This window comes from Cherax quadricarinatus, chromosome 75 (assembly GCF_038502225.1).
Source record: "Cherax quadricarinatus isolate ZL_2023a chromosome 75, ASM3850222v1, whole genome shotgun sequence".
NCBI lineage: Eukaryota > Metazoa > Arthropoda > Malacostraca > Decapoda > Parastacidae > Cherax > Cherax quadricarinatus.
The window spans coordinates 11,375,402-11,401,447 of NC_091366.1; positions in this window are offsets into that span (position 1 = coordinate 11,375,402).

Consider the following 26,046-nt stretch of genomic DNA (forward strand, 5'->3'; position numbering starts at 1 on the left):
GGTACTGGTAGGCTATAGTTGTGGTTGCTGGTATCGGTGCTTGAGGGTACTGGTAGGCAATAGTGGTGGTTGCTGGTGTCGGTGGTTGAGGGTACTGGGAGACTATAGTGGTGGTTGCTGACGGTGATTGTTGTTGAGGGTACTGGTAGGTTAGAGTGATGGTTGTTGAAGGTGGTGGTGGTTGAGGGTAGTGGTAGACTAGAGTGGTGGTTGTTGGGAGGTATATTTTCTTGTCTTATTATGGTTGTCATAGCAAAACTTAGCAAGTCATAAGTCACCAACAGTCTGAATGGTCAGCCACTCAACACAAAAGCCGTGTCAAAGCCCTGTCCAGAAAAACCCTCGAAATATGTTAAAGGTACATGATAGGGACGAATATTCCTCCCCAGGGACGAATGTTCCTCCCCAGTGTCGAATATTCCTCCCCAGGGACGAATGTTCCTCCCCAGTGTCGAATATTCCTCCCCAGGGACGAATGTTCCTCCCCAGTGTCGAATATTCCTCCCCAGGGACGAATATTCCTCCCCAGGGACGAATGTTCCTCCCCAGTGTCGAATATTCCTCCCCAGGGACGAATATTCCTTCCCACAGACGAATTTTCCTCCCCAGGGACGAATATTCCTCCCCACGGACGAATGTTCCTCCCCAGGGACGAATATTCCTCCCCACGGACGAATGTTCCTCCCAGTGACGAATATTCCTCCCCAGGGACTAACATTCCTCGCTAGGGTCGAATATTCCTCCACAGGGACGAATATTCCTCTCCAGGGACGAATGTTCCTCCCCAGTGACAAATATTCCTCCCCAGGGACTAATATTCCTCGCCAGGGTCGAATAATCCTTCCCAAGGACTAATATTCCTCTCCAGGAACGAATGCTCTTCCCCAGTGACAAATATTCTTTCCCAGGGACTAATATTCCTCGCCAGGGTCGAATAATCCTTTCCAGGGACTAATACTCCTCCCCAGGGACAAAGATTCGCACTCAAGAGACGAATATCCCTTCCCATTGGAGAATATTCCTCCTCAGGAAGCAATATTCTTTCCCAGGGAGCAGTATTTCTCCCCGAGGAGTAATATTCCTCCCAGGGAGGAATATGACTTCAAAATAGTGTATATTAAGGTAATATGGTAACTTTCCTGAACTAAGATGATAATTGTCTTGACGTGACTGCCAGCCATCTCTTGTTTTAGTGTTATCAGGTGTGTGTGTATTCACCTAGTTGTGGTTGCAGGGGTCGAGTCACAGTTCCTGGCCCAGCCTCTTCATTGGTCACTACTCGGTTACTCTTACTGCTCTATGAGGTTTATCGTACGTCTTCTTAAAGCTATGTATGGATCCTGCCTCCACTACATCACTTCCCAAACTATTCCACTTCCTGACGACTCTGTGACTGAAGAAATACTTCCTAACATCCCTGTGATTCACCTGTGTCTTCAACTTCCAACTGTGTCCCCTTGTTGTTGTGTCCCATCTCTGGAACATCCTGTCTTTGTCCACCTTATTGATTCCTCTCAGTATTATATGTCGTTATCATGTCTCCCCTATCTCTTCTGTCCTCCAGTGTCGTCAGGTCGATTTTCCGTAACACCTCCTCGTACGACATACCCCTTAGCTCCGGGACTAGTTTTGTTGCAAACTTTTGGAGTTCTCTAGTTTCCTTACGTGCTTGGCTAGGTGTGGGTTCCAAACTGGTGCCGCATACTCCAATATGGGCCTAACGTACACGGTGTACAGCGTCCTGAACGACTCCTTATTAAGATGTCGGAATGCTGTTCTGAGGTGTTATACTCACCCCAAGATCCTTTTCCATGAATGGGGTTCGTAGTCTCTGGTCCCCTAGACTGTACTCCGTCTGCGGTCTTCTTTGCCCTTCCCCAATCTTCATGACTTTGCACTTGGTGGGGTTGAACTCCAGGAGCCAGTTGCTGGACCAGGCCTGCAGCCTGTCCAGATCCCTTTGTAGTTCTGCCTGGTCTTCGATCGAGTGAATTCTTCTCATCAACTTCACGTCATCTGCAAACAGGGACACCTCAGAGTCTATTCCTTCAGTCATGTCGTTCGCAAATACCAGAAACAGCACTGGTCCTAGGACTGACCCCTGTGGGACCCCGCTGGTCACAGGTGCCCACTCTGACACCTCGCCACGTACCATGACTCGCTGCTGTCTTCCTGACAAGTATTCCCTGATCCATTGTAGTGCCTTCCCTGTTATTCCTGCTTGGTCCTCCAGTTTTTGCACTAATATCTTGTGTGGAACTGTGTCAAACGCCTTCTTGCAGTGTTAGTTACCATTTTGTCCTAGGCACATATCGATTAGACACTAGGCCTGTTGTACATGAGTACGTGTGTGTGTGTAGTGTGTGTGGGTAGTGTGTGTAGTGTGTGTGTGTAGTGTGTGCAGTGTGTGTGTAGTGTGTGTAGTGTGTGTGTGTAGTGTGTGTGTGTAGTGTGTGTGTAGTGTGTGTGTAGTGTGTGTGTGTGTGTGTGTGTGTGTAGTTTGTGTGTTGAGTGTGTGTAGTGTGTGTGTTGTGTGTGTGTGTGTAGTGTGTGTGTGTAGTGTGTGTTGGGTGTGTGTGTGTGTGTGTGTGTGTAGTGTGTGTAGTGTGTGTGTGTGTGTGTAGTATGTGTGTGTGTATTGTGTGTGTGTAGCGTGTGTGTGTAGTGTGTGTGTGTGTGTGTGTGTGTGTGTGTGTGTGTGTGTGTGTGTGTAGTGTGTGTGTGTGTAGTGTGTGTGTGTGTAGTGTGTGTGTGTGTAGTATGTGTGTGTGTAGTGTGTGTGTGTAGTGTGTGAAGAGTGTGTGTGTGTGTGTGTGTGTGTGTGTAGTGTGTGTGTGTGTAGTGTGTGTGTGTGTGTGTGTGTAGTGTGTGTGTAGTGTGTGTGTGTGTAGTGTGTGTGTGTGTAGTGTGTGTGTGTGTGTGTGTGTGTGTGTGTGTAGTGTGTGTGTGTGTGTGTAGTGTGTGTGTAGTGTGTGTGTGTGTGTGTGTGTAGTGTGTGTGTGTGTGTGTGTAGTGTGTGTGTGTGTGTAGTGTGTGTGTGTGTAGTGTGTGTGTGTGTGTAGTGTGTGTGTGTGTGTAGTGTGTGTGTGTGTAAGGGAGGGTGAAGGAGTGCACACACACTCAGTGTTTTATTTAGTAGTTAAATGTGGTGTTTGAATCCCCTAGTCTTTATTATAGATCTTTGATGCGACTAATTAATGGTAATGACCTGGTTAATGGTAATGACCTGGTTAATGGTAATGACCTGGTTAATGATAATGACCTGGTAAATGGTTATGACCTGGTTAATGGTTATGACCTGGTTAATGGTTATGACCTGGTTAATGGTAATGACCTGGTTAATGGTAATGACCTGGTAAATGGTTATGACCTGGTTAATGGTTATGACCTGGTTAATGGTAATGACCTGGTTAATGATAATGACCTGGTAAATGGTTATGACCTGGTTAATGGTTATGACCTGGTTAATGATAATGACCTGGTAAATGGTTATGACCTGGTTAATGGTTATGACCTGGTTAATGGTTATGACCTGGTTAATGATAATGACCTGATTAATGGTTATGACCTGGTTAATGATAATGATCTGGTTAATGATAATGACCTGGTTAATGGTAACGTGTGAAACCAAATGTTGATGTTTATTGTAGTGGTGAATTTCTATTGAGGGGGGAATGTGAGGGGGTGTGTGAGAGGTGAGGTGGTGTGTAAGGGGTGAGGGGGGTAAGGGGTGAGGTGGTATGTGTAAGGGGTGAGGGGGTGTGTGAGGGGTGAGGGGGTGGGTGAGGGGTGAGGGGGTGTGTGAGGGGTGAGGTGGTGTGTAAGGGGTGAGGGGGGAATGTGAGGGGTGAGGAGGTGAGTGAGGGGTGAGTTGGTTTGCGAGGGGTGAGGGTGTGTGTGAGGGGTAAGGGGGTGTGTAAGGGGTGAGGGGGTGTGTAAGGGGTAAGGGGGTGTGTGAGGGGTGAGGGGGGAATGTGAGGGGTGAGGGGTAAGGGGGTTTGTGAGGGGTGAGGGGGAATGTGAGGGGTGAGGGGGTGTGTAAGGGGTGAGGGGGTGTGTGAAGGGTGAGGGGGTGTGTGAGGGGTAAGGGGGTGTGTGAGAGGTGAGGGGTGAGAGGGAATGTGAGGGGTGAGGGGATGGGTGAGGACGGAGTGGGAGGGATGCCAGTACTCCCACCACCACTGCCAGTACTCCAACCACCATTGCCAGTACTACCACCACCACTGCCAGTACTCCAACCACCCCTGCCAGTACTACCACCACCACTGCCAGTACTCCAACCACCCCTGCCAGTACTACCACCACCACTGCCAGTACTCCAACCACCCCTGCCAGTACTACCACCACCCCTGCCAGTACTCCCACCGCCACTGTCAGTACTACATCCACCACTGCCAGTATTACCACCACCACTGCCAGTACTACCACCACCACTGCCAGTACTACCACCACCACTGCCAGTACTACCACCATTGCCAGTACTACCACCACCATTGCCAGTACTACCACCACCATTGCCAGTACTACCACCACCACTGCCAGTACTACCACCACCACTGCCAGTACTCCACTGCCAGTACTACCACCACCACTGCCAGTACTAGTACCACCACTGCCAGTACTCCACTGCCAGTACTACCACCACCACTGCCAGTACTACCACCACCACTGCCAGTACTACCACCACTGCCAATACTACCACCACCACTGCCAGTACTACCACCACCAATACCAGTACTCCCACCACCAATACCAGTACTCCCACCACTATTAGTACCAATACTACGGCTACGACCAGTACTTATACAACTACCATTACTACAACAACCAGTACCACCACCACAAGTCGTTAATAAGGCTCCTCCATCATATTAAGGTCCTCAATTCATCCTACAAATTGGCCTCTCAGTCACTTAAGTGGTCCTAATTATCCTGGCTAAGTGACCTTGTCTCGGACCTCCTTCAACATGTTCACTTAACTTAGTGAACATGTTCACTTAACTATCTTAGTGAACATGTTCACTTAACTATCTTAGTGAACATGTTCACTTAACTATCATTCTTCTCATCGCCTTTATTTCCCACTGCCTGTTACTTCTCACTGCCTGTTACTTCTCACTGCCTGTTACTTCTCACTGTTACTTCTCACTGCCTGTTACTTCTCACTGTTACTTCTCACTGCCTGTTACTTCTCACTGCCTGTTACTTCTCACTGTTACTTCTCACTGCCTGTTACTTCTCACTGTTACTTCTCACTGCCTGTTACTTCTCACTGTTACTTCTCACTGCCTGTTACTTCTCACTGTTACTTCTCACTGCCTGTTACTTCTCACTGCCTGTTACTTCTCACTGTTACTTCTCACTGCCTGTTACTTCTCACTGCCTGTTACTTCTCACTGTTACTTCTCACTGCCTGTTACTTCTCACTGTTACTTCTCACTGCCTGTTACTTCTCACTGCCTGTTACTTCTCACTGCCTGTTACTTCCTCACTGCCTGTTACTTCTCACTGCCTGTTACTTCTCACTGCCTGTTACTTCCTCACTGCCTGTTACTTCCTCACTGCCTGTTACTTCTCACTGCCTGTTACTTCTCACTGCCTGTTACTTCCTCACTGCCTGTTACTTCCTCACTGCCTGTTACTTCTCACTGCCTGTTACTTCCTCACTGCCTGTTACTTCCTCACTGCCTGTTACTTCCTCACTGCCTGTTACTTCCTCACTGCCTGTTACTTCTCACTGCCTGTTACTTCCTCACTGCCTGTTACTTCCTCACTCCCTGTTACTTCCTCACTGCCTGTTACTTCTCACTGCCTGTTACTTCTCACTGCCTGTTACTTCCTCACTGCCTGTTACTTCTCACTGCCTGTTACTTCTCACTGCCTGTTACTTCTCACTGCCTGTTACTTCTCACTGCCTGTTACTTCTCACTGCCTGTTACTTCTCACTGCCTGTTACTTCTCACTGCCTGTTACTTCTCACTGCCTGTTACTTCTCACTGCCTGTTACTTCTCACTGCCTGTTACTTCTCATTGCCTATTACTTCTCATTGCCTGTTACTTCTCACTGCCTGTTACTTCTCACTGCCTGTTACTTCCTCACTGCCTGTTACTTCCTCACTGCCTGTTACTTCTCACTGCCTGTTACTTCCTCACTGCCTGTTACTTCCTCACTGCCTGTTACTTCTCACTGCCTGTTACTTCCTCACTGCCTGTTACTTCTCACTGCCTGTTACTTCCTCACTGCCTGTTACTTCTCATTGCCTGTTACTTCTCACTGCCTGTTACTTCCTCACTGCCTGTTACTTCTCACTGCCTGTTACTTCTCACTGCCTGTTACTTCCTCACTGCCTGTTACTTCTCACTGCCTGTTACTTCCTCACTGCCTGTTACTTCCTCACTGCCTGTTACTTCCTCACTGCCTGTTACTTCCTCACTGCCTGTTACTTCCTCACTGCCTGTTACTTCTCACTGCCTGTTACTTCCTCACTGCCTGTTACTTCCTCACTGCCTGTTACTTCTCACTGCCTGTTACTTCTCACTGCCTGTTACTTCTCACTGCCTGTTACTTCCTCACTGCCTGTTACTTCTCACTGCCTGTTACTTCCTCACTGCCTGTTACTTCCTCACTGCCTGTTACTTCCTCACTGCCTGTTACTTCCTCACTGCCTGTTACTTCTCACTGCCTGTTACTTCCTCACTGCCTGTTACTTCCTCACTCCCTGTTACTTCCTCACTGCCTGTTACTTCTCACTGCCTGTTACTTCCTCACTGCCTGTTACTTCCTCACTGCCTGTTACTTCCTCACTGCCTGTTACTTCCTCACTGCCTGTTACTTCTCACTGCCTGTTACTTCCTCACTGCCTGTTACTTCCTCACTCCCTGTTACTTCCTCACTGCCTGTTACTTCTCACTGCCTGTTACTTCCTCACTGCCTGTTACTTCCTCACTGCCTGTTACTTCTCACTGCCTGTTACTTCTCACTGCCTGTTACTTCCTCACTGCCTGTTACTTCCTCACTGCCTGTTACTTCCTCACTGCCTGTTACTTCCTCACTGCCTGTTACTTCCTCACTGCCTGTTACTTCCTCACTGCCTGTTACTTCCTCACTGCCTGTTACTTCCTCACTGCCTGTTACTTCCTCACTGCCTGTTACTTCCTCACTCCCTGTTACTTCCTCACTGCCTGTTACTTCCTCACTGCCTGTTACTTCTCACTGCCTGTTACTTCTCACTGCCTGTTACTTCTCACTGCCTGTTACTTCTCACTGCCTGTTACTTCCTCACTGCCTGTTACTTCCTCACTGCCTGTTACTTCCTCACTGCCTGTTACTTCCTCACTGCCTGTTACTTCCTCACTGCCTGTTACTTCCTCACTGCCTGTTACTTCCTCACTATCTGTTACTTCCTCACTGCCTGTTACTTCCTCACTGCCTGTTACTTCCTCACTGCCTGTTGCTTCCCACTGACTGTTGCTTCCCACTGCCTGTTACTTCCTCACTGCCTGTTGCTTCCCACTGTCTGTTACTTCCCCACTGCCTGTTACTTCCTCACTGCCTGTTGCTTCCCACTGTCTGTTACTTCCTTACTGCCTGTTACTTCTCACTGCCTGTTACTTCTCACTGCCTGTTACTTCCCACTGTCTGTTACTTCCTCACTGCCTGTTACTTCCTCACTGCCTGTTACTTCCTCACTATCTGTTACTTCCTCACTGCCTGTTACTTCCTCACTGCCTGTTGCTTCCCACTGTCTGTTACTTCCTCACTGCCTGTTGCTTCCCACTGTCTGTTACTTCCTCACTGCCTGTTACTTCCTCACTGCCTGTTGCTTCCCACTGTCTGTTACTTCCTCACTGCCTCTACTTGTCACTGCCTCTTCCTCACTGCCTCTTCCTTACTGCCTCTTCCTCACTGCCTCTACTTCCTCACTGCCTCTACTTCCTCACTGCCTCTGCTCCCTCAAGTCATGTAGGCAGTTAAGACAGATGGTCCTGGCAGGCCAGGTGGTGCAGCTGGCTTTGTCCCACTGTTTAATGGAGATGCATAGTTACCACAGCCAGATGGTGACCCTGACACACACAGTTACCACAGCCAGATAGTGACCCTGACACACACAGTTACCACAGCCAGATAGTGACCCTGACACACAGTTACCACAGTGACTCTGACATAGTTACCACATCCAGATGCTGACCCTGACACACACAGTTACCACATCCAGATGGTGACCCTGACACTGTTACCACAGCCAAATAGTGACCCTGACACACACACAGCTTCCATAACCAGATAATAACCCTGACACAGTTACCACAGCCAGATAGTAACCCTGGCACAGTTAACACAGCCAGATGGTGACCCCTGACACACACAGTTACCACAGCCAGATAGTGACCCCTGACACACAGTTACCACATCTAGATGGTGACCCTGACACTGTTACCACATCCAGATGGTGACCCTGACACTGTTACCACATCCAGATGGTGACCCTGACACACACCCAGTTACCACAGCCAGATGGTGACCCTGACACACACCCAGTTACCACAGCCAGATGGTGACCCTGACGTAGTTACCACAGCCAGATAGTGACCCCTGACACAGTTACCACAGCCAGATAGTGACCCCTGACACACACACACACAGTTACCACAGCCAGATAGTGACCCCTGACACAGTTACCACAGCCAGATAGTGACCCTGATACACACACACAGTTACCACAGCCAGATAGTGACCCTGACACACACACATACCCAGTTACCAGACAGATGGTGACCCCTGACACAGTTACCACAGTCAGATAGTGACCCTGACACACTATGGCCAGTCCACAACTCTCCATGTTTTGTTAATTATATAGAGTGCTAAACCCACTAGGGTCGTTGAGTACGCCCTGGTGCTGGAGACTCGACCCTCCGGTCACTAATCAGAGGCAGTAATGTTACCCCGAACACACTCAGCAGTAATATACAGTAATATATGCACTGAGTTACTGAACATAACTAATGATGCAGTTAAAGTTCTGGCATTTAAGACTATAAAGAAGAACCTGGTTGTTCTTGTGTACAAAGCATCAGATACAACCTTCCAGCAGTTCCAGCACCAGTTATTGTTCTTGTGTACAAACCACCAGATACAACCTTCCAGCAGTTCCAGCACCAGTTATTGTTCTTGTGTACAAACCACCAGATACAATCTTCCAGCAGTTCCAGCACCAGTTATTGTTCTTGTGTACAAACCACCAGACACAACCTTCCAGCAGTTCCAGCACCAGTTATTGTTCTTGTGTACAAACCACCAGATACAACCTTCCAGCAGTTCCAGCACCAGTTATTGTTCTTGTTTACAAACCACCAGACACAACCTTCCAGCAGTTCCAGCACCAGTTATTGTTCTTGTGTACAAACCACCAGATACAATCTTCCAGCAGTTCCAGCACCAGTTATTGTTCTTGTTTACAAACCACCAGACACAACCTTCCAGCAGTTCCAGCACCAGTTATTGTTCTTGTGTACAAACCACCAGATACAACCTTCCAGCAGTTCCAGCACCAGTTATTGTTCTTGTTTACAAACCACCAGACACAATATTCCAGCAATTCCAGCACCAGTTATTGCTCTTATATACTTACCACCAGACACAACGTTCCAACAGTTGCAGCACCAGTTATTGTTCTTGTGTACAAACCACCAGACACAATCTTCCAGCAGTTCCAGCACCAGTTATTGTTCTTGTATACAAGCCACCAGATAACCTTCTAGCAAGAGTTACTGGAGATCATACTTTGTCTTCATAAATAACAAAAAAAAGGCACAATACCGTGACTGGAACGATACAGTGTGACTTTGTAAATGGTCCAAGTCGGACCGAAACGTCGTCGTAAGCTCCTCTCTTCTATGTGCGGGTTATTTGTGTATTGTCTTCATAACCTGTGAAACCCCTTCCAAAATATCCTGCTGCTTGGAGACGTCAGTTTGATACACCTTTAATGGAAGACTGTGGCAAGGACTGTAATAGTAGAGTTCCTGGAGCTGGAGCTTAGCTTGGAGGAACAGTCCCACACAACACAATTATTAAACCTCTGCAATACATTCACCTTAAGTCAGCAGACTGTTGAAACAACCAGACTAAGAAGCACTCTAGACCTTATGTTTACAAGCAATGAAGACCTAATCCAGGACATAACAGTGTCGAAGATTATCCTAGACCATAACATAATCAAGGTTCAGACCTACCTTCACAGTGGTCTAGACAGAGAAACACGATCAATCATTAGGGTGAATTCAGCAAATTCATTTTCAACAAGAATATCAATTGGGACCAAATACATCACGAGCGTAGTGAGATATACTATGAATACGATATGATCACTGCAGATATAAATCAGTGTTATTTCCCCACTTCAATGTGGTAGTAAGGCATATCAGAATCTTTGTACGAGTCTTAAGCAGCAAGATTGTCAGTCACATGGAACTGCAACAGTTGCACAATCCAGGGCAGCATGGGTTTAGAGGTCATTGTGATGTAGTCTAGAAGACGACCAAAATGCAAAAAGCCTTCAACAAGTGAGACCATTTATGTGTTAGCACACACAGTGCGTATATAAGTAATAACTGGTTAAGTGGACAGATGGATATTTTACTTAACAAACCCAAAGAGTAGTAGTAAAAAGTGAAGTCGGAGGCGGTACAATGAAAAGCTCTGTTCCTCAAGGCACAATACTCGCCCCACTTCTGTTTCTCTTTCTTCTCCCTGACATGATAGTACTGTAACATCCTTTGTTGATGACACGAGAACATGTTTCAGTTACTTCACTATGGAAGAATGGAGGAAATAGTATAATGGAGTACAGTTTGATGTGGGAAACTTGGGAGTAATAATGTCAGAAGATCTCACATTCAAGGATCACAACAATGTTGTTATTGCTACCACAAGGAAAATGATAGTCTGGATAACTAGAACTTTCAAGACAAGAGATGCTGAGCCACTGATCATACTCTGTCACTTGTTGTCTCTGGGCTGGTATACTGCTGTATACTGACGGTCTCCAGGCTGGTATACTGCTGTATACTGACGGTCTCCAGGCTGGAATACTGCTGTATACTGACGGTCTCCAGGCTGGAATACTGCTGTATACTGACGGTCTCCACGCTGGTATACTGCTGTATACTGACGGTCTCTAGGCTGGTATACTGCTGTATACTGACGGTCTCCAGGCTGGAATACTGCTGTATACTGACGGTCTCCACGCTGGTATACTGCTGTATACTGACGGTCTCTAGGCTGGTATACTGCTGTATACTGACGGTCTCCAGGCTGGAATACTGCTGTATACTGACGGTCTCCACGCTGGTATACTGCTGTATACTGACGGTCTCCAGGCTGGTATACTGCTGTATACTGACGGTCTCCAGGCTGGAATACTGCTGTATACTGACGGTCTCCACGCTGGTATACTGCTGTATACTGACGGTCTCTAGGCTGGTATACTGCTGTATACTGACGGTCTCCAGGCTGGTATACTGCTGTATACTGACGGTCTCCAGGCTGGTATACTGCTGTATACTGACGGTCTCCAGGCTGGTATACTGTTGTATACTGACGGTCTCCAGGCTGGAATACTGCTGTATACTGACGGTCTCCACGCTGGTATACTGCTGTATACTGACGGTCTCTAGGCTGGTATACTGCTGTATACTGACGGTCTCCAGGCTGGTATACTGCTGTATACTGACGGTCTCCAGGCTGGTATACTGCTGTATACTGACGGTCTCCAGGCTGGTATACTGACGGTCTCCAGGCTGGTATACTGCTGTATACTGACGGTCTCCAGGCTGGTATACTGTATACTGACGGTCTTCAGGCTGGTATACTGCTGTATACTGACGGTCTCCAGGCTGGTATACTGCTGTATACTGACGGTCTCCAGGCTGGTATACTGCTGTATACTGACGGTCTCCAGGCTGGTATACTGTTGTATACTGACGGTCTCCAGGCTGGTATACTGCTGTATACTGACGGTCTCCACGCTGGTATACTGCTGTATACTGACGGTCTCCAGGCTGGTATACTGCTGTATACTGACGGTCTCCAGGCTGGTATACTGCTGTATACTGACGGTCTCCAGGCTGGTATACTGCTGTATACTGACGGTCTCCAGGCTGGTATACTGTTGTATACTGACGGTCTCCAGACTGGAATACTGCTGTATACTGACGGTCTCCACGCTGGTATACTGCTGTATACTGACGTTCTCCAGGCTGGTATACTGCTGTATACTGACGGTCTCCAGGCTGGTATACTGCTGTATACTGACGGTCTCCAGGCTGGTATACTGCTGTATACTGACGGTCTCCAGGCTGGTATACTGTATACTGACGGTCTTCAGGCTGGTATACTGCTGTATACTGACGGTCTCCAGGCTGGTATACTGCTGTATACTGGTCTCCAGGCTGGTATACTGCTGTATACTGACGGTCTCCAGGCTGGTATACTGCTGTATACTGACGGTCTCCAGGCTGGTATACTGTATACTGACGTTCTTCAGGCTGGTATACTGCTGTATACTGACGGTCTTCAGGCTGGTATACTGCTGTATACTGACGGTCTCCAGGCTGGTATACTGCTATATACTGACGGTCTCCAGGCTGGTATACTGCTGTATACTGACGGTCTCCAGGCTGGTATACTGTATACTGACGGTCTTCAGGCTGGTATACTGCTGTATACTGACGGTCTCCAGGCTAGTATACTGCTGTATACTGGTCTCCAGGCTGGTATACTGCTGTATACTGACGGTCTCCAGGCTGGAATACTGCTGTATACTGACGGTCTCCAGGCTGGAATGCTGCTGTATACTGATGGTCTCCAGGCTGGAATACTGCTGTATACTGATGGTCTCCAGGCTGGAATACTGCTGTATACTGACGGTATAGAGGCTGGAATACTGCTGTATACTGACGGTCTCCAGGCTGGAATACTGCTGTATACTGACGGTCTCCAGGCTGGAATACTGCTGTATACTGACGGTGACCTTCAAGGCAGGTGAGATTGCTGAGCTGGAAAACGTACAGAGATCTTTCACTGCTCGTATACACTCAATACTCAATCAAACATCTGAACTACTGGCAACACTTGAAGTTCCTTTAACTGTATTCCTTGTAACGTAGGCGAGAAAGATGCATCATAATTTACACCTGGGAAATTCTGGAGGGACTGGTTGCAAAATTTTAACATCTCTAAGATCCATTGATCTTACAAGAATTATAGAGATTTTTGTGGCATGGTTCATGGACCTTCTCACAAGAATTCCAGGGAATTTGCCTGGAGCGTCTCTGGACTTCCAGGGACTTTTGACGAACTCTCTGGAGTTTCAGAAACTGTTGTGAGAAAGTCCAGATAATGATGCTGATATGCTTTGTTTTGGCTGTAGCCAGATGGTCAGTGACTATCTGGCCAGATAGTGACTACTGACACTATCTGTGCCTCCACCAGGCCAGGGATGGCTTGACTGAGCCTTCAGCAGTTCAGGAATGTCTTGACTGAACCGTCAGCAGTCCAGGGATGGCTTGACTGAACCGTCAGCAGTCCAGGGATGGCTTGACTGAACCGTCAGCAGTCCAGGGATGGCTTGACTGAACCGTCAGCAGTCCAGGGATGGCTTGACTGAACCGTCAGCAGTCCAGGGATGGCTTGACTGAACCGTCAGCAGTCCAGGGATGGCTTGACTGAACCGTCAGCAGTCCAGGGATGGCTTGACTGAACCGTCAGCAGTCCAGGGATGGCTTGACTGAACCGTCAGCAGTCCAGGGATGGCTTGACTGAACCGTCAGCAGTCCAGGGATGGCTTGACTGAACCGTCAGCAGTCCAGGGATGGCTTGACTGAACCGTCAGCAGTCCAGGGATGGCTTGACTGAACCGTCAGCAGTCCAGGGATGGCTTGACTGAACCGTCAGCAGTCCAGGGATGGCTTGACTGAACCGTCAGCAGTCCAGGGATGGCTTGACTGAACCGTCAGCAGTCCAGGGATGGCTTGACTGAACCGTCAGCAGTCCAGGGATGGCTTGACTGAACCGTCAGCAGTCCAGGGATGGCTTGACTGAACCGTCAGCAGTCCAGGGATGGCTTGACTGAACCGTCAGCAGTCCAGGGATGGCTTGACTGAACCGTCAGCAGTCCAGGGATGGCTTGACTGAAACGTCAGCAGTCCAGGGATGGCTTGACTGAACCGTCAGCATTCCAGGGATGGCTAGACTGAACCGTCAGCAGTCCAGAGATGGCTTGACTGAACCGTCAGCAGCCCAGAGATGGCTTGACTGAACCGTCAGCAGCCCAGAGATGGCTTGACTGAACCGTCAGCAGTCCAGAGATGGCTTGACTGAACCACCAGCAGTCCAGGGATAGCTTCACTGAACCGTCAGCAGTTCAAGGATGGCTTGACAGAACCGCCAGCAGTCCAGGGATGCCTTGACAGAACCGCCAACAGCCCAGGGATGGCTTGACAGAACCGTCAGCAGTCCAGGGATGGCTTGACAGAACCGCCAACAGTCCAGGGATGGCTTGACAGAACCGCCAACAGTCCAGGGATGGCTTGACTGAACGGCCAACAGTCCATGGATGGGTTGACTGAACCGCCAACAGTCCAGGGATGGCTTGACTGAACCGCCAAAAGTCCAGGGATGGCTTAATTGAACCGTCAACAGTTCAGGGATGGCTTGACAGAACCACCAACAGTCCAGGGATTGCTTGACTGAACCGTCAACAGTCCAGGGATGGCTTGACTGAACCGTCAACAGTCCAGGGATGGCTTGACTGAACCGTCAACAGTCCAGGGATGGCTTGACTGAACCGTCAACAGTCCAGGGATGGCTTGATTGAACCGTCAACAGTCCAGGGATGGCTTGACTGAACCGTCAACAGTCCAGGGATGGCTTGACAGAACTGTCAACAGTCCAGGGATGGCTTGACAGAACCGTCAACAGTCCAGGGATGGCTTGACAGAACCGTCAACAGTCCAGGGATGGCTTGACAGAACCGTCAACAGTCCAGGGATGGCTTGACAGAACCGTCAACAGTCCAGGGATGGCTTGACAGAACCGTCAACAGTCCAGGGATGGCTTGACAGAATCGTCAACAGTCCATGGATGGCTTGACAGAACCGTCAACAGTCCAGGGATGGCTTGACAGAACCGTCAACAGTCCAGGGATGGCTTGACAGAACCGTCACCAGTCCAGGGATGGCTTGACAGAACCGTCACCAGTCCAGGGATGGCTTGACAGAACCGTCACCAGTCCAGGGATGGCTTGACAGAACCGTCACCAGTCCAGGGATGGCTTGACAGAACCGTCAACAGTCCAGGGATGGCTTGACTGAACCGTCAACAGTCCAGGGATGGCTTGACTGAACCGTCAACAGTCCAGGGATGGCTTGACTGAACCGTCACCAGTCCAGGGATGGCTTGACTGAACCGTCACCAGTCCAGGGATGGCTTGACTGAACCGTCACCAGTCCAGGGATGGCTTGACTGAACCGTCACCAGTCCAGGGATGGCTTGACTGAACCGTCACCAGTCCAGGGATGGCTTGACTGAACCGTCACCAGTCCAGGGATGGCTTGACTGAACCGTCACCAGTCCAGGGATGGCTTGACTGAACCGTCACCAGTCCAGGGATGGCTTGACTGAACCGTCACCAGTCCAGGGATGGCTTGACTGAACCGTCACCAGTCCAGGGATGGCTTGACTGAACCGTCACCAGTCCAGGGATGGCTTGACTGAACAGTCATCAGTCCAGGGATTGCTTGACTGAACCGTCACCAGTCCAGGGATGGCTTGACTGAACCGTCAACAGTCCAGGGATGGCTTGACTGAACCGTCAACAGTCCAGGGATGGCTTGACTGAACCGTCAACAGTCCAGGGATGGCTTGACTGAACCGTCAACAGTCCAGGGATGGCTTGACTGAACCGTCAACAGTCCAGGGATGGCTTGACTGAACTGCCAACATTCCTGAATGTTAATTTTTTTGGAAGTCTCGTTGTTAGTGATAATACCGTTGTTAGTGTTTGGTTAGTGATTAATGGTTGTTTGAAGCAGATGGCACCACAGGTGGCACCACAGCCACCACCTCCGCCCCGTTGTTGGAGATAGATGGCTTCCACAGCCAAGTGCCTGAACAATGCCACCAACCAGCTGGGCACTCGTGTAATGTAGGTGCCATTTGTGTGTGTGTGTGCGCGCGCGCGCCTAGGCTCCATGGGCACAATAAGAGAACACTGTGTCAACATGCGGTGTCCAAGACTCTTCAACTTGCTAGCAACAAATATCACAAAATATTGCCACAACAAATGCTGAAGTTTTCAAGACTGGATCACTGCCCTTCCTCTCTCTCTCTCTCTCTCTCTCTCTCTCTCTCTCTCTCTCTCTCTCTCTCTCTCTCTCTTTCTTCCCCTTTCCCTCTACCTCCTTCCTACCTCTTCACCCTCCTATCCGTCCTTCTCTCCCTCCCTCCTTCCCACATTCTCTCCTAAGAGAACTTAATCTTAAGGAAAGGAATTCTAGCGGATTTATTGGCCTGAAAGGTGGTGGTTTTGTCTGAGTTGGCAGCTGTGTTAGGGAGGGGGCGAGGGAGGGGGTGAGGGTGAGGGGTGATGCAGGGGAGGATGGGTTACACAGCCATGATAGATTATGTGATGACGGGCGATGAATCGTCTACACGGGGTGTTGCAGCCGCCCACTGTGGGAGGTTTTATCCTCCCGTGTGGGTGGGATAGTGGTGGGTGTGAATTGGATGGAACTGACCTAGGATAGGCCATCTTACTTACCAGTCCTATAGGATTTCTCTCTCACACACACTTTCTCTATTATTGCGTGTGTGTGTGGGGAGGGGAGGGTGTGCAGTAAGCAAGTGAGTGAAAGAGACATAAATGAGAGAGACATAAAATGGAGACGGAAATATAACTTAAGATTCATTTATCTCAGTAGGCCTAGTTTGGGAGCGGGACGCTGGGGCGGTGTCCAGTGGGAGCGGGACGTAGAGGCGGTGTCCTGTGGGAGCGGAATGCTGGGGCGGTGTCCTGTGGGAGCGGGACGCAGGGGCGGTGTCCTGTGGGAGCGGGACGCAGGGGCGGTGTCCTGTGGGAGCGGGACGCAGGGGCGGTGACCCCCGCACCAAGCAACAGGTGGTGTAGATCGTTCTTTTATCTAATGAACGGGAAAGTCAATTTTGCCTCTCTTAATTACCCTGATAATTGTTGATGGTAAAGAATGGAATAATTACTGCTGGAATCTGTAATATTGGCCCCAGTAATTATTGGTCTTGTATCAGTGAGTTATTGGTTATTGATAATTGTGCACCGAGGTGGTGGTGCTGGTGTGGTGATGGTGTGCTGGTGGTGGTGTGCTTGTAGTGCTGGTGTGGTGGTGATGGTGTGGTGCTGGTGTGGTGATGTGCTGCGCTGCTGCAGCGAGGTGGTGTGGTGATATTGATGCTGGTGGTGGTGCAACGAGGTGGTGTGGTGGTATTGGTGCTGATAGTGGTGAAGCGAGGTGGTAATGGTGCTGATAGTGGTGCACACGAGGTGGTAATGGTGCTGGTGGTAGTGCAGCGAGGTGGCGCTGGTGGTGTAGTGGTGTAGCGAGGTGTTGGTGGTGGTGTGGTCGTGGTGGTGGTGCTCCTGATCGTGTGATGGTGCTGCTGTTGTGACTGTGGTGGTGTAACTGTAGTTGTAGTATGATTATTGAGTGTCAGAGGTCCCCGACTCTTCACCGCACTCCCTCCCTCCCTACATAATACCAACAAACCTCTGTCTTCAAGAGGGAACTGGACAAGTTCCTCATATCAATTCCTGATCAGTCGGACAGTGTGGCTCGTAGGTTGAACTGTGAGTGACGAGCAGTAACAACCTGGTTGACCGGACCTTAATCCACCAGAAAGCCTGGTTTGGGACCGGGTCACGGGGGCGTTGACCCCCTCCTCCCCACCCTTCAGATCCAGCCTACTTGCTCATAGGACTGCAAATTCCTGGATATTAAAAAATACTTCTGGAGGATTGCCGAGAATTTGAAATAAGACTGAAGAAACTCGAGAAATATTGAAAACTCGCATTTTTTTATGGCGTTTTAAAGTTTTAGCAATTTGACTGAGCCTTTAAATCTTATGTTTTCATACGACTTTATCGGAGAGCCGGTCATGTGCTCAGGTGCAGTCTCCTGCATCCACCCCTGACACTTTCTCAACAATTGTATTTAAAACAGTATGTATACCTGGAGGGGGTTTTCAGGGGTCAACGCCCCCGCGGCCGGGTCCGTGCCCTCGTGAGTTAGATTTTTTGAGTCCAATTTGTGAAAATTTTGTTGTAAGATTGGAAAATTAGCATCAAAATCTATATAAAAATATTCATATTACGATGTCTCATCCTGTGGTATACCTTGGGTGGGTTTCCAGAGTTTTGCCTGCAGCCCGCTCCTGGACCAGGCTCGTTTGGTGCTATCCTGATTAACCAGGCTGTTAGTTTACCACTTTTATTAATTAAATTGGTTTCTGTGCGATAACTGGAGAATGACTCTTCCGAAATGCTTCAAATTCTAAATACAGCTCTGTCATAGTGGAAATTATCCAGCTGTTTAGGTGACAGTTTGAAGAAATATTTATATTGCTTTCCATGTGATAACTTGCGAATGCCTCTTCAAATCGGCTTCAAACCTTCACTGCTCATATAAAGCTGCATTAAAAACTTAAGCTGCACCGTGTAGTATTTCTTTGAGTTGATGGAAGTAGAGGAGGCTGGGCTTATGACACTTGGGGATTATTTTTGTTTTCAAAATGCAGGCGTTGCGAGGCAGGTTTAACTACGCCTTACTCCCTAATTTATTCTAAATCGGAACAAATTACTGACAAACTTTGAAATTAATTAACTTGAATAATTAGCATACGGATTAATGAGATCCCTTGTTAGCTGGTATTGAGGGACTGGACCCTCTCTCTCTCTCTCTCTCACACACACACACACACACACACACACACACACACACACACACACACACACACACACACACACACACACACACACACACACACACACACACACGTTCTTATGTCCCCCCTATCTCTCCTGTCCTTCAGTGTCGTCAGGCCAATTTCCCTTAAGTTCTCCTCGTAGGACATGCCCCTTGGCTTCGGGACTAGTCTTGTTGCAAAGGTTTGCAACAAGACTAGTCCCGGAGCTAAGGGGCGTGTCCTACAGGGGGAGGTTAGGGGAAATCGACCTGACGGCACTGGAGGACAGGAAAGACAAGGGGGACATATGATAACATATAAAATACTGAGAGGAATCAACAAGATGGACAGAGACAGGATGTTCCAGAGATGAGACACAGAAACAAGGGGTCACAATTGGAAGCTAAAGACTCATAAGAGTCACAGGGATGTTAGGAAGTATTTCTTCAGTCATAGAGTTGCCAGGAAGTGGAACAATCTGGAAAGTGATGTAGTGGGGGCAGGATCCATGCATAGCTTTAACAATAGATATGATAAAGCTCACGGAGCAGGGAGAGAGTGGACGTAGTAGCGACCAGTGAAGAGGCGGGGCCAGGAGCTGTGAATCGACCCCTGCAACCACAATTAGGTCAGCGCTGCCTTGGTCCTCGGTTGGTCCAGCCGGTCCACTGATAAGGGCGTGTGTTTGTGTGTTAGTTACTATTAGTCCAAGACACTTGTCGATGGACACTTGGCTTGTTTTGTATGTGTACGTATTCACCTAATTGTGGTTACAGGGGTCGAATCACAGCTCCTGGCCCCGCTTCTTCACTGGTCGCCATTAGGTCATTCCCTCTCTGCTCCATGAGTTTTATCGTACCTCTTAAAGCGATGTATGGGTCCTGCTTGTGTGTGTGTGTGTGTGTGTGTGTGTGTGTGTGTTTGTCGATCATCTAGGCTACTGATTACACCATTTTTATGGTTTATTCCGCCATGTTGTTGGTGCCAGTAACAACCACAGCCTGGCTAATCAGTAACTAACAACTTATCAGTTTTCATCTTAAAGATGTCTTGTGATGTAGTTCAGCTGGGCTTGTGAGGTCTCTGGGGAGACCTAATTTAACCAGTTATATGGTCACCTTGCCTTGGCAAATGTCTGTCAGAGACACGCCTTTTTGGCTTATGTATCAGCTCCTTTGTTCGTCACTGGCGTCAGATCCATGCGTCAGGTTGTACACGTGGTTGTGGGGTGTGCTTGGACCACCATATAAGCCCTAGGAACAGCCGAGCAGGGGAGATTCGTGCGGAGCTCTGGCCTGGGTGCAGAGCTCTGAGCAGAGAGACTTCGAGCGGAGTTGCTGCTGGGGTGCAGGGCTCGGGAGAAGGCTGCTGAAGTCTCTGGACGAGACTGTTGGAGACAATGGGCAGAGTACTGGCTTGGTGCTGTACTCGTGCTGTGTAGGTCTTGGGACCTGTGGCTTAGTTCCTGTGATGAACCATTCTCTGAACCATATTGTAAGTTATATTCATTTTCGTCAAGTTGATTGTATTCCCTGTCTCACTGCTTATACATACCATCCCATTTATCTAAACCACAATAATGTTCTCCTGTTCCCAAATATATTATTGTACAAAGACTTAATAATAAAGTGTGTTTGAGTAGAATAGTAATATTCACTGTCCGTTATTTATTCATTCATTATTTTATTTCAAGTAGTGAGAGGGTGAGTAGTGTGGTGGGTAGAGTAATGAGAGGTGAAGTTGTAGTCACCAGTGACCTCACATTACCTACCTCCGCTAATCATCTCACTCCTACCACCTCGCCTGCCTCTCCCCTGCCTACATAATCCCTTACTTCCATATTCCCCAATTATCCTTACATTCCACTACCCCCCTACATGACATGGTGTCTAAGCGGTGGTGGTTCTTTTTATTTTTATAGGAACCAGTCCCATGTGCCTTATTTTTGACTGCTCGGTTATACTTATGTTATGCTACCATTTGCTACCAGTTTTTTTTTGTATGTGTAAGGTTAAAGTAAATATTTGTGTGATATAATCCTAGTGACCTTAACTGACCTTTTTTGACGGTGGGTCTGAGTAATTGTGTGGTTGTATTATTATATTTGGTGGAGTTGTGTGTTGGTTTGGGATAAATGGTGGAAGGTGTGAAGGTTTGGGTGAGACTTTTGGGGGAAACAATTACTGGCCGAAATTGAATACTTAGAGAGGAATGAGAAGTCACCCAGCCCGCCTTGATGTGCCCAGTCACCCAACTGATGTGCCCCATCAGATGTATTGCTGCCCTGGTCTGTCATCCATTGTAGTGGGTGTCTGTCTGCGTCACCCAGCCTCTGTGACCATCACCCGCGGACCGCCAGTTACCCGCAGTTGCCAGGGATGGGTGACCGCACCTGCTGTCGATGACCTGAAGTGACCTCACCTCACCTCGAGCAACTGACCATAACCTGCCACGGCTGATGTCAGCTGCTTATGATGCTGTGGCCGGGCTGTGATGCTGTCTGCTATGCTGTGGTCGTGCTATGATGCCGAGATGCTGTAGCTGTGCTGAGATGCCGGGACCGTGCTGCGATGCTGTGGCCGTGCTGTGGTGCTGGTGATGCTGTGGTCTACTGAGGCGAGGCCTTCTGATGCTGTCTGCTATGCTGCGGCCGTGCTGTGATGCTGAGATGTTGGGACCGTGCTGCGATGCTGTAGCTGTGCTGCGATGCTGTGGCCGTACTGTGTGCTGCTGTGATACGGCCGTGTTGTGATGATGGCTATGCTGTGGCCGTGCTGTGATGCTGCAGTGCTGCCTAGCTCAAGAGGAGATGGCGGTGGTGCTGCAGCGGTGTGTGAGGGATTCTGGCTGGTGTGCCAGGATAAGAGAGCCTGCTATCAAGGACGGTATGGAGGTGTATCCTACCTTGCTGGTCGACCTGTACGACCGGTATGCGGGGATGCCCTGCCAGCCATGAGAGACAGTTAAGAGTGCGAGATGTCCCCAGCCTACTTTGACTTGGCAGAAGTGTTATTGTTACCTGTGTGAAATAAGGTGACCTTGAAAACGGTCCAGTGATTATGGCCGCCTTTTTTTTATGAGGCCATGAATCCTAGTAGTGGCATAGGATAATGGAGGGTCTTAGCTGCCATGCCGCCCTGTCTCGATTTTCAGATGTTGAAGTATGTATGTGAAGTGTGCTGAAAATGCGACCTTGGTGGTCATGAAGTGGTTCAGTTGCAGTTACTTGAAAGAATGCAACCCGTTGAAGCAGTTTTCCACGCCATAGAAGCCTAGAGAGGTTTGGCCCAATGGTTAACGTGCGAGGGTGACTAGCATTGGCTAGTGCATTTCTAGTAGAAGTAGGGAAGGCACTGGAGCCCGATATTTAGGTTTAAGGAGAAATGACGGGTAAGGAGGCTTTGCACCAGAGAGCAACTATTATGCTGGCCAACTGCGAGGTGTACTTATTATACTGCCTTGTGGGAGTTGAGAAGACTGAGGGAAATATATGTAGTGGAATAATTTTGTATTATGTATAATTTTGTCTTTGTATTGTAATAGATTTAAAGGATTAGGATTAAAATAGTCTAACAACTTAGGACAAATTGTCCTAGTTCTCAGATATTTTAAATTGGGGGAGAAAGGGGGATGTGATGTAGTTCAGCTGGGCTTGTGAGGTCTCTGGGGAGACCTAATTTAACGAATTATATGGTCACCTTGCCTTGGCAAATGTCTGTCAGAGACACGCCTTTTCGGCTTATGTATCAGCTTTGTTCGTCACTGGCGTCAGATCCAGGCGTCAGGTTGTACACGTGGTTGTGGGGTGTGCTTGGACCACCATAAAAGCCCAAGGAACAGCCGAGCAGGGGAGATTCGAGCGGAGCTGCTGCTGGGGTGCAGAGCTCTGAGCAGAGAGACTTCGAGCAGAGCTGCTGCTGGGGTGCAGGGCTCGGGAGAAGGCTGCTGAAGTCTCTGGACGAGACTGTTGGAGACACTGGGCAGAGTACTGGCTTGGCGCAGTACTCGTGCTGTGTAGGTCTTGGGACCTGTGGCTTAGTTCCTGTGATGAACCATTCTCTGAACCATATTGTAAGTTTATTCATTTTCGTCAAGTTGATTGTATTTCCCTGTCTGCTTATACATACCATCCCATTTATATAAATACAATAATGTTCTCCTGTTCCCAAATATATTATTGTACAAAGACTTAATAATAAACTGTGTTTGAGTAGAATAGTAATATTCACTGTCCCCGTTATTTACTCATTTCTCCATTTATTTATGTTTAGTTAAAGTAGTGAGAGGGTGAGTAGGATGGTGGGTAGAGTAATGAGAGGTGAAGTTGGTCACCAGTGACCTCACATTACCTACCTACCTACCTACCGCTCACCTCTCCTGTCATCACATTACCTACCTCCGCCGGGCGTCACCTACCTCCGCTAATCATCTCTCCTACCACCTCGCCTGCCTACTCCCTCCTCCGTTTACTCACATACTCCCCAAAATGACTTACGTTCCATTACCCCCCTACATGACAGTCTCTGGATACATTGAAAAAATCTGAATCAAAATTATTTTAATTATTTTTTCTAAAATATTTTAAATAAAATTTTATTCTGCTTTATTTTTTTCCTAAATTGTTCTAATTCAATTTTTTTTCTAAATTATAATTGTTGGAAATTGACACAGAACCTCAAGACTCACGAAATCGTAATGACACGATTGCAAACAAACCATACCATTTAGTGTGTGTATCCCTCCGTTGAGAGTGTTTTAACTCACATTACCCAGGTAACGAGTAATGTATTACTCACTACCTTGGTAATACCAGTTCATTGATGCCCGTAGCTCAGTATCTGCAGGCAACATGCATGCATTTGCATGCATCAGTCTGATTACTTACTGGAAATGACTCTCCCAAAAACTCACAGTTGTGATGCATGAGATAGTGTTGACTATTTGACTAGTGTTGGAATAGTGGTAACTATCTGACTAGTGTTGAAATAGTGGTAACTATCTGACTAGTGTTGAAATAGTGGTAACTATCTGACTAGTGTTGGAATAGTGATAACTATCTGAGTAGTGTTGGAATAGTGATAACTATCTGAGTAGTGTTGAAATAGTGGTAAGTATCTGACTAGTGTTGAAATAGTGGTAACTATCTGAGTAGTGTTGAAATAGTGGTAACTATCTGAGTAGTGTTGAAATAGTGGTAACTATCTGAGCAGTGTTGAAATAGTGGTAACTATCTGAGTAGTGTTGAAATAGTGGTAACTATCTGACTAGTGTTGAAATAGTGGTAACTATCTGAGTAGTGTTGAAATAGTGGTAACTATCTGACTAGTGTTGAAATAGTGGTAACTATCTGACTAGTGTTGGAATAGTATCGGCAGTGATTGTGTGGTATAAACAATATGTGAGTATCCAGCCAACAGTGTGAAACACGGGGAAGTATTTTGGATTTACAGGAGGTTGGCTTGGCTTTTGCTAGATCAACCAGGCTGTGATGGATATGTGGACCAGCAACAACAGCCTGGCCCAGGAGTAGGAAAACTCTGGAAACCCATCAAAGGTACATTAAAGGTATATGGTAATAGGGTTCATAAAAGCTTTAGTTAATAGAGTAATGTAGGTCATATGAGCTTTGAAATATAGTTTTATCATCAGCCATTTAATATGAACATGTTGCCTCATTTGCATATATGTGAGCCTGCTATGTCCTGACTGTTATATTCTCTGTGAATGTCTGTCAGTATGTCTGTGTATGTGTCCCTCTGTGTCTACATGTGAGTTTTTGTCTCTCTACATGTGTGTCTGCATGTCTATGTCTACATGTGTGTGCATATGTCTATCTACATGTGTGTCGGCATTTGTCTGTGTCTGCATGTGTGTTTGTGTGTGTCTTTGTGTGTCTGCATGTTTGTACACTGTGTGTGCATGTTTGCACACTGTGTGTTTGTGTGCATGCTTGTACACTGTGTGTGTTTGCATGTTTGTACACTGTGTGTGTTTGTATGTGTCTGCATGTCTGTGTATGTCTACATGTGTGTACATATGTCTATCTACATGTGTGTCGGCATATGTCTGTGTCTGCATGTGTGTGTCTTTGTGTATCTGCATGTTTGTACACTGTGTGTGCATGTTTGCACACTGTGTGTTTGTGTGTGCATGCTTGTACACTGTGTGTTTGTGTGTGCATGTTTGTACACTGTGTGTGCATGTTTGCACACTGTGTTTTTGTGTGTGCATGCTTGTACACTGTGTGTGCATGTTTGCACACTGTGTGTTTGTGTGTGTCTGCATGTACACTGTGTGTGTGTGTGTCATGTTGGTTGTCTATATCTCTATTTGTCTCTGCATGTCTGTCTGTGTCTCAGTGTCCTCTCTCTGTCCCTCTCTATCTCTTCCCTATACCTCTTAATATTCCCGTTCCCTTGTACTCTTCTTCTCTCTCTCTCTCTCTCTCTCTCTCCCTCCCTCTTTATTTGTATGGTAATTACCATTTTTTCCCCTTTTATGGATTTTCTCTGTTGTTCGCGTCTCTTGTGTAATTTCATGTCAGGTTGTGGGATGTTCCCACAGTGTTACCTAGATGCTTGATGTCAGTGCTAGAGTTGTGGTAGTTCTCTCCCTGCCTTCCTTGATGTCAGTGGTAGAGTTGTGGTAGTTCTCTCCCTGCCTTCCTTGATGTCAGTGCTAGAGTTGTGGTAGTTCTCTCCCTGCCTTCCTTGATGTCAGTGGTAGAGTTGTGGTAGTTCTCTCCCTGCCTTCCTTGATGTTAGTGGAAGAGTTGTGGTAGTTCTCTCCCTGCCTTCCTTGATGTCAGTGGTAGAGTTGTGGTAGTTCTCTCCCTGCCTTCCTTGATGTCAGTGGTAGAGTTGTGGTAGTTCTCTCCCTGCCTTCCTTGATGTCAGTGGTAGAGTTGTGGTAGTTCTCTCCCTGCCTTCCTTGATGTCAGTGGTAGAGTTGTGGTAGTTCTCTCCCTGCCTTCCTTGATGTCAGTGGTAGAGTTGTGGTAGTTCTCTCCCTGCCTTCCTTGATGTCAGTGGTAGAGTTGTGGTAGTTCT